General features: G+C 45.8%; 1 long non-coding RNA gene across 1 annotated transcript; it reads right to left on the bottom strand.

Moving 5' to 3' along the window:
• Positions 1 to 2170: 2170 nt before the first annotated feature.
• On the bottom strand, positions 2171 to 5373 carry LOC147990502 (uncharacterized). Its single transcript, XR_015599681.1, has 3 exons — positions 5062 to 5373; positions 3826 to 3900; positions 2171 to 2492 (listed from the first exon to the last, which is right to left on the bottom strand). It is a non-coding gene; the product is annotated as an uncharacterized LOC147990502 (long non-coding RNA).
• Positions 5374 to 7787: the final 2414 nt, after the last annotated feature.

Below are 7787 nucleotides of genomic sequence, written 5' to 3'. Positions count from 1 at the left end.
CATTGGCGCCGCCACATGTGACCTTGGCGAGTCAACCTGCAACCCTCGACGCGCGATGCTGCTCCGACAACCCTGGCTAACTGTGTGTCCACTCTTCCACCGATCCCTCTACATGTTGTTCAGGGGGAGGTCACTGCCTTGAGCGCCTTGTGATCACCGCAGGTCAACTTATACTCGCACCCCATTGCAGGTAAATTGAGACCCGCGGGCTCCGACGGCCCATGATCGCGCTCCGGCGTCAACCAGAGATCCTGGTGAGGCCACACGTGCCACCCTCAGTGTCCTACCTCAACAACACCTGCACCAAAGGTCGGGTCTCTGCTTCCTCTCATCTCCCCAGATCTGAGTATCTTATTTGAGTTAGCCTAGGTTGCAAGATCTGATTCGTGTGTGGTAGGATGATTTTTTTCGAAGAAAGCTCTATTCCAATCTCCAGCAACTTCCTCTGCGGCAGCATGTCTGGTCTCGAGCACTGCGGGCAAGCATTTGTTAAGGGAGGCACCACGGATTCATGCTCATGTCTCCAATCCGTTTGATTTTGATTGCAAGCACTAGATGGTGAAATTTTCTTTATTCTTCTTGAATAAGAAATAAACAAATCAAACCTACCATTTGCAACGTGCAATTACAATCCTGCATCCCTCTATATATATCTCTCACTTACATACACATTGATTGTTTGGCAGAATTATCTCATATGTGATTTTGTTGTTTACTTTAAGGTATGTTGCTGTCTAGCAATATTATTGCGCTGTGATGACATGAGACTGATCTAATATGTGACTGGTATCAATGTGTAGCTGACATTGCCGTTCTTCTACTAAAAGGTTCACAGCCGAAGGATTTTTTTTCGCTGCTAGGTAGTCTGGAGTCTCCTGTTGACAATCACATGCATTGCATCTGAAATAAGAAGGCAATGAGCTCTAATTATTATGATTATTTTAGTATTTTATTTCTCCTTTCAGACTAAGCATACATGCATGATTACTCCTCTAGGGAATTTTCTGCCCGTCATTGTTTCATACGCTTGGACATTACAAGTACAGATTGGATTTAGCATTCAGCAATGGCTAAGCTTATGTAGTAGGATAATTTTATTTTTATATACTAATTTAATTGCTAGCCATATGAAATTTAATTAGTTTGATGCAAGAATTTCTAGGGTTTCTTAATCCCTTTCACTCACTGTAGGTGCTTCATGATTTGCCTCTTCTGTGGAAATAAGTTTCATGCGCATCAAAGCGAGGTCAGAGATGAAAACACATACTTCCTCAAGAATAATGTTAGTATGTAATTCACAGTTCTAGAACATAATTGTTCGTGAAAAGTCTAGTATATTCCATGGGCATCTGTTGTGATTACATAATTTTTAAAACAGTTAGATGAGAGTAAAATTCTACTTCCTATCTTATCTGCCATATCTAGCTTGGTATAGCTAGCTTCCACCCTTTTGGTTAATATATGTTTCCACTTCTCCAGTTATTACAATGCTCCTAATTCTTTTGGTTGATTTTGTTTCCTCCATCAGCGCCTGAGGTTGTCAATTCAAAGTACTACTATGAATATTTCTTTTAGGCATACGAGTTACGCGTTAATCAATTGGTGGCTTCAAGTGTGCCTTTCAAAGAAATCCATATATTAACAAGATCGATGGAAAATTGTATATTTGCATTTGATTTACAAAATGATGTGTAGACTTTTCCTTTGGGAAATTGAGTCTTTTATTAATTATTTGCACCGTCACACAACCACCAAAATGTTCACTCCATGCAATTGCCTTATCATTCACATTTCTGCATAAACAGACTGGTATATGTTTTGTTTTCTTAAAATTCCTTAAAAGAAATTATTATTGCTGCTTCTATTGTTGTTCCATTTTTGTTTTTAAAAATTCACCCATGCTGAGTAAATGTGAATTTATAAATGCCACAAGTTTTCATACTCCAAGTGATCTCTTTAATGTATCTATTTTCTCTTTCGTGCATATTCCCTTCAGATATGTAATAGTATAGCCCATAATCAAATGATATATTTCTACATTTTTAATAAAGGTATGTTTGTTGTTCCCTCAAATGGGTGATATATTACAGTTTTGTGATGCCCCCGATTCAATCGTACACTAATCATACACGCAAACGTGTACGATCAAGATCAGGGACTCACAGGAAGATATCACAACACAACTCTACAATTAAAATAAGTCATCAAGCATCATATTACAAGCCAAGGGCCTCGAGGGCTCGAATACAAGAGCTCGATTATAGACGAGTCAGCGGAAGCAACAATATCTGAGTACAGACATAAGTTAAACAAGTTTGCCTTAAGAAGGCTAGCACAAACTGGGATACAGATCGAAAGAGGCGCAGGCCTCCTTCCTGAGATCCTCCTAAACTACTCCTGGTCGTCGTCGGCGGGCTGCACGTAGTAGTAGGCACCTCCCGAGTAGTAGTAGTCGTCATCGACAGTGGCGTCTGGCTCCTGGACTCCATCGTCTGGTCGCAGCAAACGAGTATAGGAAAAGGGAAAAGGGGGAGAAAAGCAACCGTGAGTACTCATCCAAAGTACTCGCAAGCAAGGAGCTACACTACATATGTATGCATTGGTATCAAATGGAAAAGGGGTATCGTATGTGGACTGAACTGCAGAATGCCGGAATAAGAGGGGGATATCTAGTCCTGTCGAAGAGGGGGAGCTACACTACATATGTATGCTTCTGGTAACCTCCATCTTGCAGCAGGAGAAGAGAGTAGATGGTAAGTTCACCAAGTATCATCGCATAGCATAATCCTAACCGATGATCCTCCCCTCAATGCCCTGTGAGAGAGCGATCACCGGTTGTATCTGGCACTTGAAAGAGTGTGTTTTATTAAGTATCCGGTTCTAGTTGTCATAAGGTCAAGGTACAACTCCGGGTTGTCCTTTTACAGAGGGACACGGCTATTCGAATAGATCAACTTCCCTGCAGGGGTGCACCACATTTCCCAACATGCTCAATCCCCTTTGTCCGGACACACTTTTCTGGGTCATGCCCGGCCTCGGAAGATCAACATGTCGCAGCCCTATCTAGGCACAACAGAGAGGTCAGCATGCCGGTCTAAATCCTATGGCGCAGGGGTCTGGGCCCATCGCCCATTGCACACCTGCAAGTTGCGTACGCGGCCGTTGAGCAGACCTAGCAACCTCCATTACAAAGGAAGTTGCGTTACGCGGTCCAACCCGGTGCGCACCGCTCAGTCGTTGACGTCACGAAGGCTTCGACTGATACCACGATGTCGAGTGCCCATAACTGTCCCCGCATAGATGGTTAGTGCCTATAGGCCAGTAGCCACACACAAATCAAATACCAATATCTCGTTAAGCATGTTAAGTATCCGCGAACGCCGACTAGGGCCAGGCCCACCTCTCTCCTAGGTGGTCTCAACTGCCATGTCGCTCCGCCATAAAGTAACAGTCGGGGGCCGTCGGGAACCCCGGCCCACCACTACCGGGATGGAGCCACCTGCCCCTTCAGCCTCCATCTCCGAACAGTATCATATCTAATGTAACGGTATAAAGTGTATAACATATGCCCGTGATCACCTCCCGAAGTGATCACGGCCCAGTACTATAGCATGGTAGACGGACAAGGGTGTAGGGCCACTGATGAAACACTAGCATCCTATACTAAGCATTTAGGATTGCAGGTAAGGTATCAACAGCTGTACAAACAATGATAGGCTATGCATCAGAATAGGATTAACGGAAAGCAGTATCATGCTACACTACTCTAATGCAAGAAGTAGAGAGAAGAGTCGGCGATATCTAGTGATCAAAGGGGGGGCTTGCCTGGTTGCTCTAGCAAGAGAGAGGGGTCGTCAACTCCGTAGTCGTACTGGGTAGCAGCGGCGTCGGTCTCGGTGTCTAGCGAGAGAAGAGGGGGAAGAAACAATAAATATTTAAGCAAACACATGCATAGCGATGCATGACATGATAAGTATCGGTGCTAGGGGTGCCCTAACGCGGTATGAGGTGATACCGGCGAAGGGGGAAAACATCCGGGAAAGTATCCCCGGTGTTTCGCGTTTTCGGGTAGAGGAGCCGGAGGGGGAAAGTTGCATGTTTGCTATTCTAGGGATGCGTGGCGGATGAACGGGCTGCTTATCCGGATTCGTCTCGTCGTTCTGAGCAACTTTCATGTAGAAAGTTTTTCCATCCGAGCTACGGTTTATTTTATATTAATTATTAAAGATTTAAATCATTTTTAGGACTAACATAATTAATTAATTTAGGAAATACAATTATGACGCCAGCATGATGTCAGCATGATGTCAGCGGTCAACTCTGACTGTTGACTGGTCAACCTGACAGGTGGGTCCCACCTGTCAAGGACTGTTTATCTAACTGTAATTTAATTAGGTTAATTAGTGATTAGGTTAATCTAATTATATTTAATTAAGTTAATTAATTTAGTTAATTAATTAATTAATTAATTATTAACTTTTTAATTCCTTTTTTCAAACGTTCTGGGGCTGGGCCCCATGTGTCATTGGCACTGGGCCAAAACGGGTTAACGGCGCGGGTTAACGGGGCAGAGGCCGTTTGGGCGCCTGCCCAGGCCAGCCGCGGGGCGGGGCTTGGCGAGCGGTGCCAGCGAGGCAGGGCCAAGGAGGCGCATGGGTGAGCGGGGAGAAGGCCAGGGGCGATGCGGCGACGGGAGCGCCGCAGCTGGAGGCGCGGCCGGGTGGGCGAGCACGCGCAATGGGATGCAGGGGGCGGCGCAGTGGCATGCGGCTGCGGGTGTGCGCGCGCACGCAGTGGTGCAGCCGGGCACGAGAGCAGCTGCGGAGCGCGATGGTCGGGCAGCGCGTGGACGAGGGCGCGTGCGGGAACGGCGGGCGCGGGGCAGCGCAAGGACGACGTCGGAGCGGGGCGAGGCCAGCGCGCGGCAGCAGCAAGAGCTGGCAACGGCGGGCGACCACGATACTGGCCGGGGCGCGTGCGCGCGGCGGTGAGGCGAGCGGCGGCAACGCGGGCCGGCGGCGTGCAACGGGGAGGGAGGAGAAGAGGAGGCAGTGGCCTCACCAGCGGTGTAGGGGACTGGCAGCGGGGCTCGGGGAGGAGTCGGGGATGCGGGATCCGGCGACGTTGCCGAGGTGGAGTAGCTCCGGATGGCATGGTGAAGGGAGAGGAAGAAGACCGGGAGGGGCGACGTCGGCGCCGGCTGGCGGCGGCCCTAGCGGAGCGGCGGCTTCCATCAGGCGCGGGCATGCGGGAGGAGGGATCGAACAAGAGCGCCCCTCCTCTATGCGTTGGCATGTGTGTGTGCATCGTGGATGGCGGCGCGGGGAGGGAACGGCGGAGAGTGGAGATCGTGCGGGAGAGAGTGGGTGAGGCCTAGGGTTTGCGGGGGGAGGGGTGGACCGGGGGATAAGGGGAGGCGTGGTGGGCCGGCCTGGTTGGCCCGATGGCCAGCTGGGCCGCGGCCCAGTGGGGGTGTGCTTGCTGTTTTTCTTTTCTTTTGCTTTATTTCTTTGTTTAGCCTTTTCCCTTTTCTTAATTTTCTTTTCTGTTTTCTTTCTAGTTCCTTTTATTTTTAGTTTTAGTAAAATACCAAAATGGCACCTAATTTGATGTTACAATCTATGCCATTAGCACACAAACTTGCTACCCAAACTAAAATAGTTTTGTAATTATTTAATATTTAAAAGCATTTAAATAGGAGTTTTCGCTACTGTTTTATTCATCTTATAGTATTTATATATTTTATAAAGGTGTGGTTTCTCCACCATAATTACCTATGCAATATTTGATTCCCTCCGAACATTTTAGTTTTGATATTTGAAAACTTTATTGTTTGCTTGATTTTGAATTTGAATTTGAATCGTTTTCGAACTAACGCAAGATTAGCAACAGTAATCAAAGTGACGTGGCATCATTAGCAGAGTGTTGCTGTAGCTTAATTATCTGGGCGTCACAATTCTCCTCCACTACAAGAAATCTCGTCCCGAGATTTAGGAGCGGGAGTAAGGGGGAAGGGATTTGGTTACAAAATTCTAACGGGTCTTTCGATGTTGGTTGCTCTTCTCGAAGAGGTCGATCCATTACATTGATGTCTTCATTTCTCTGCTTCAAGTCATCGTGATGAAGTCGGCATCCTTTCTTCGGGAACTCCATCGTACTTACGGAAAGAAAAGGGGTAAGACTTGGGAAGGGCGGAGCTCAACACATGTTAGGTACCTGGGGGCTATCTCAGTGAATGGGGCATAAAGGCATCTCTCGAGTTGAAATTCAAGAAAGTCATCGAGAGCAAGGTAAGAAGCTGCAACAAGAAGTTTCAAACGGATAGGCAATCGTTCGTTTCCTGAAACAGAGTGTGAAGGGGTTCAGAGTAATGGGAATAAGTATTGTGTCTGATACTAGAATAGATCACTAGGAGAGTGAACCGTCAATTACATACGTAGCCAGGCTCGAGGAATAACTTTGGCAACAGGGTGTACATGAGAGTCAGGTTTCGATCCTGTGGAACTGTGGGTTATGGGCCCACCATGTGGGTTAAAATAAGGAAGGGTGCTGACATCTGGCACGGTCATGATAGCAAGGCATGTCAGAGAATAATCGGTCAGTTATGTTGACTGCATCGTTGGTACCAAGGGCGAGGGACGAAGAGAACCATTTTCCTGCTCGTTGAACGAGGCAGACCATTAGGCAAAGTTCTCGTCCATCGGTGGTTACCAGAATGTCATCAACAATAGTAACAGGGTCTTGCTGACAGAAATGTACACCGAGGTGTTTACATAAGCAGGAGAATATTTCTGCTTGGATCATAAAGATCACAAGAAAGGGTTAAACCAAACAATGGAGAGGAAAATACGATTATCAGATCTAAACATGACAATGGAACACATATTTCAAGGGTATATCCTCCCAAGGACAAGCAGAGCATGATATCCATGACTGGATATAATGTAGAAAACTCTTTAGGTAAGGTGAGAGAAATTTCATGACTTTACCCATATAGCGGTGTTTGGATAATTGAGCAGGAAACATTTAGCATTGGGCTTCAAATGTTCTTTGATGAAAATTGGAGTACCACAGACATGCTTCGAGATATCATTGGTCTTTAAGCAAAGGTCGGACTTGGATATACAAAGGATTCATCAGGAACAACTTATAGAATAAGTCTCACAATTTCCTCATGGAAGAATGTTGAACTTTACTAAGATGGAAACTATAACAATAGGTCCTCCAGCTAGGTGTGCTAGGCATGACATCACCTTATCGGGTCAAAGACTAATGTTATTACTCTTGGGAATATGTTCCAACCATCATATTCGACCGAGATTCAGATAAGATAGGTGTCAGGATACCTTAGACTCAAGATGCCTGAGAAAGAAAAGGTGCAGCGCAATTGTCAAGATGACATTGTAAGATTTTCGAGGAATGAACTATGGAAGCAAGTCTCGTATCATGAGTTCATCATTAACCCATGGAGAGGATGAGGGGGTGGCTGATGGACTCAGTGTCAATCCATCGAGATTTTCAAGAGATGGATCTCCCCAATTAGGTGAACAAGGAGATAACATTTGTCAAATCAAAATGATATAAAGATGTATGCTCGAGGAAAACATACACAATTAAACATTGGTTCAAAACAATAGGGTTGCTAGAAGTTTTGAATTCACACATCAAAGTTCACTTATCGGTATTCCGGTTAGAAACAACACAAGGACCAAGAAGGAATGGTGATGGTGATAAGTATAACTGGTATCAAGAATTCTCAAGAGGTGGTGAAATTATCACGACATTCT

This window comes from Triticum urartu, chromosome 1A (genome assembly GCF_056163025.1).
Source record: "Triticum urartu cultivar PI428250 chromosome 1A, HENAU_Tu73, whole genome shotgun sequence".
In the NCBI taxonomy this organism is placed as follows: Eukaryota; Viridiplantae; Streptophyta; class Magnoliopsida; order Poales; family Poaceae; genus Triticum; species Triticum urartu.
This window is presented reverse-complemented; position numbering and strand designations above follow the sequence as displayed.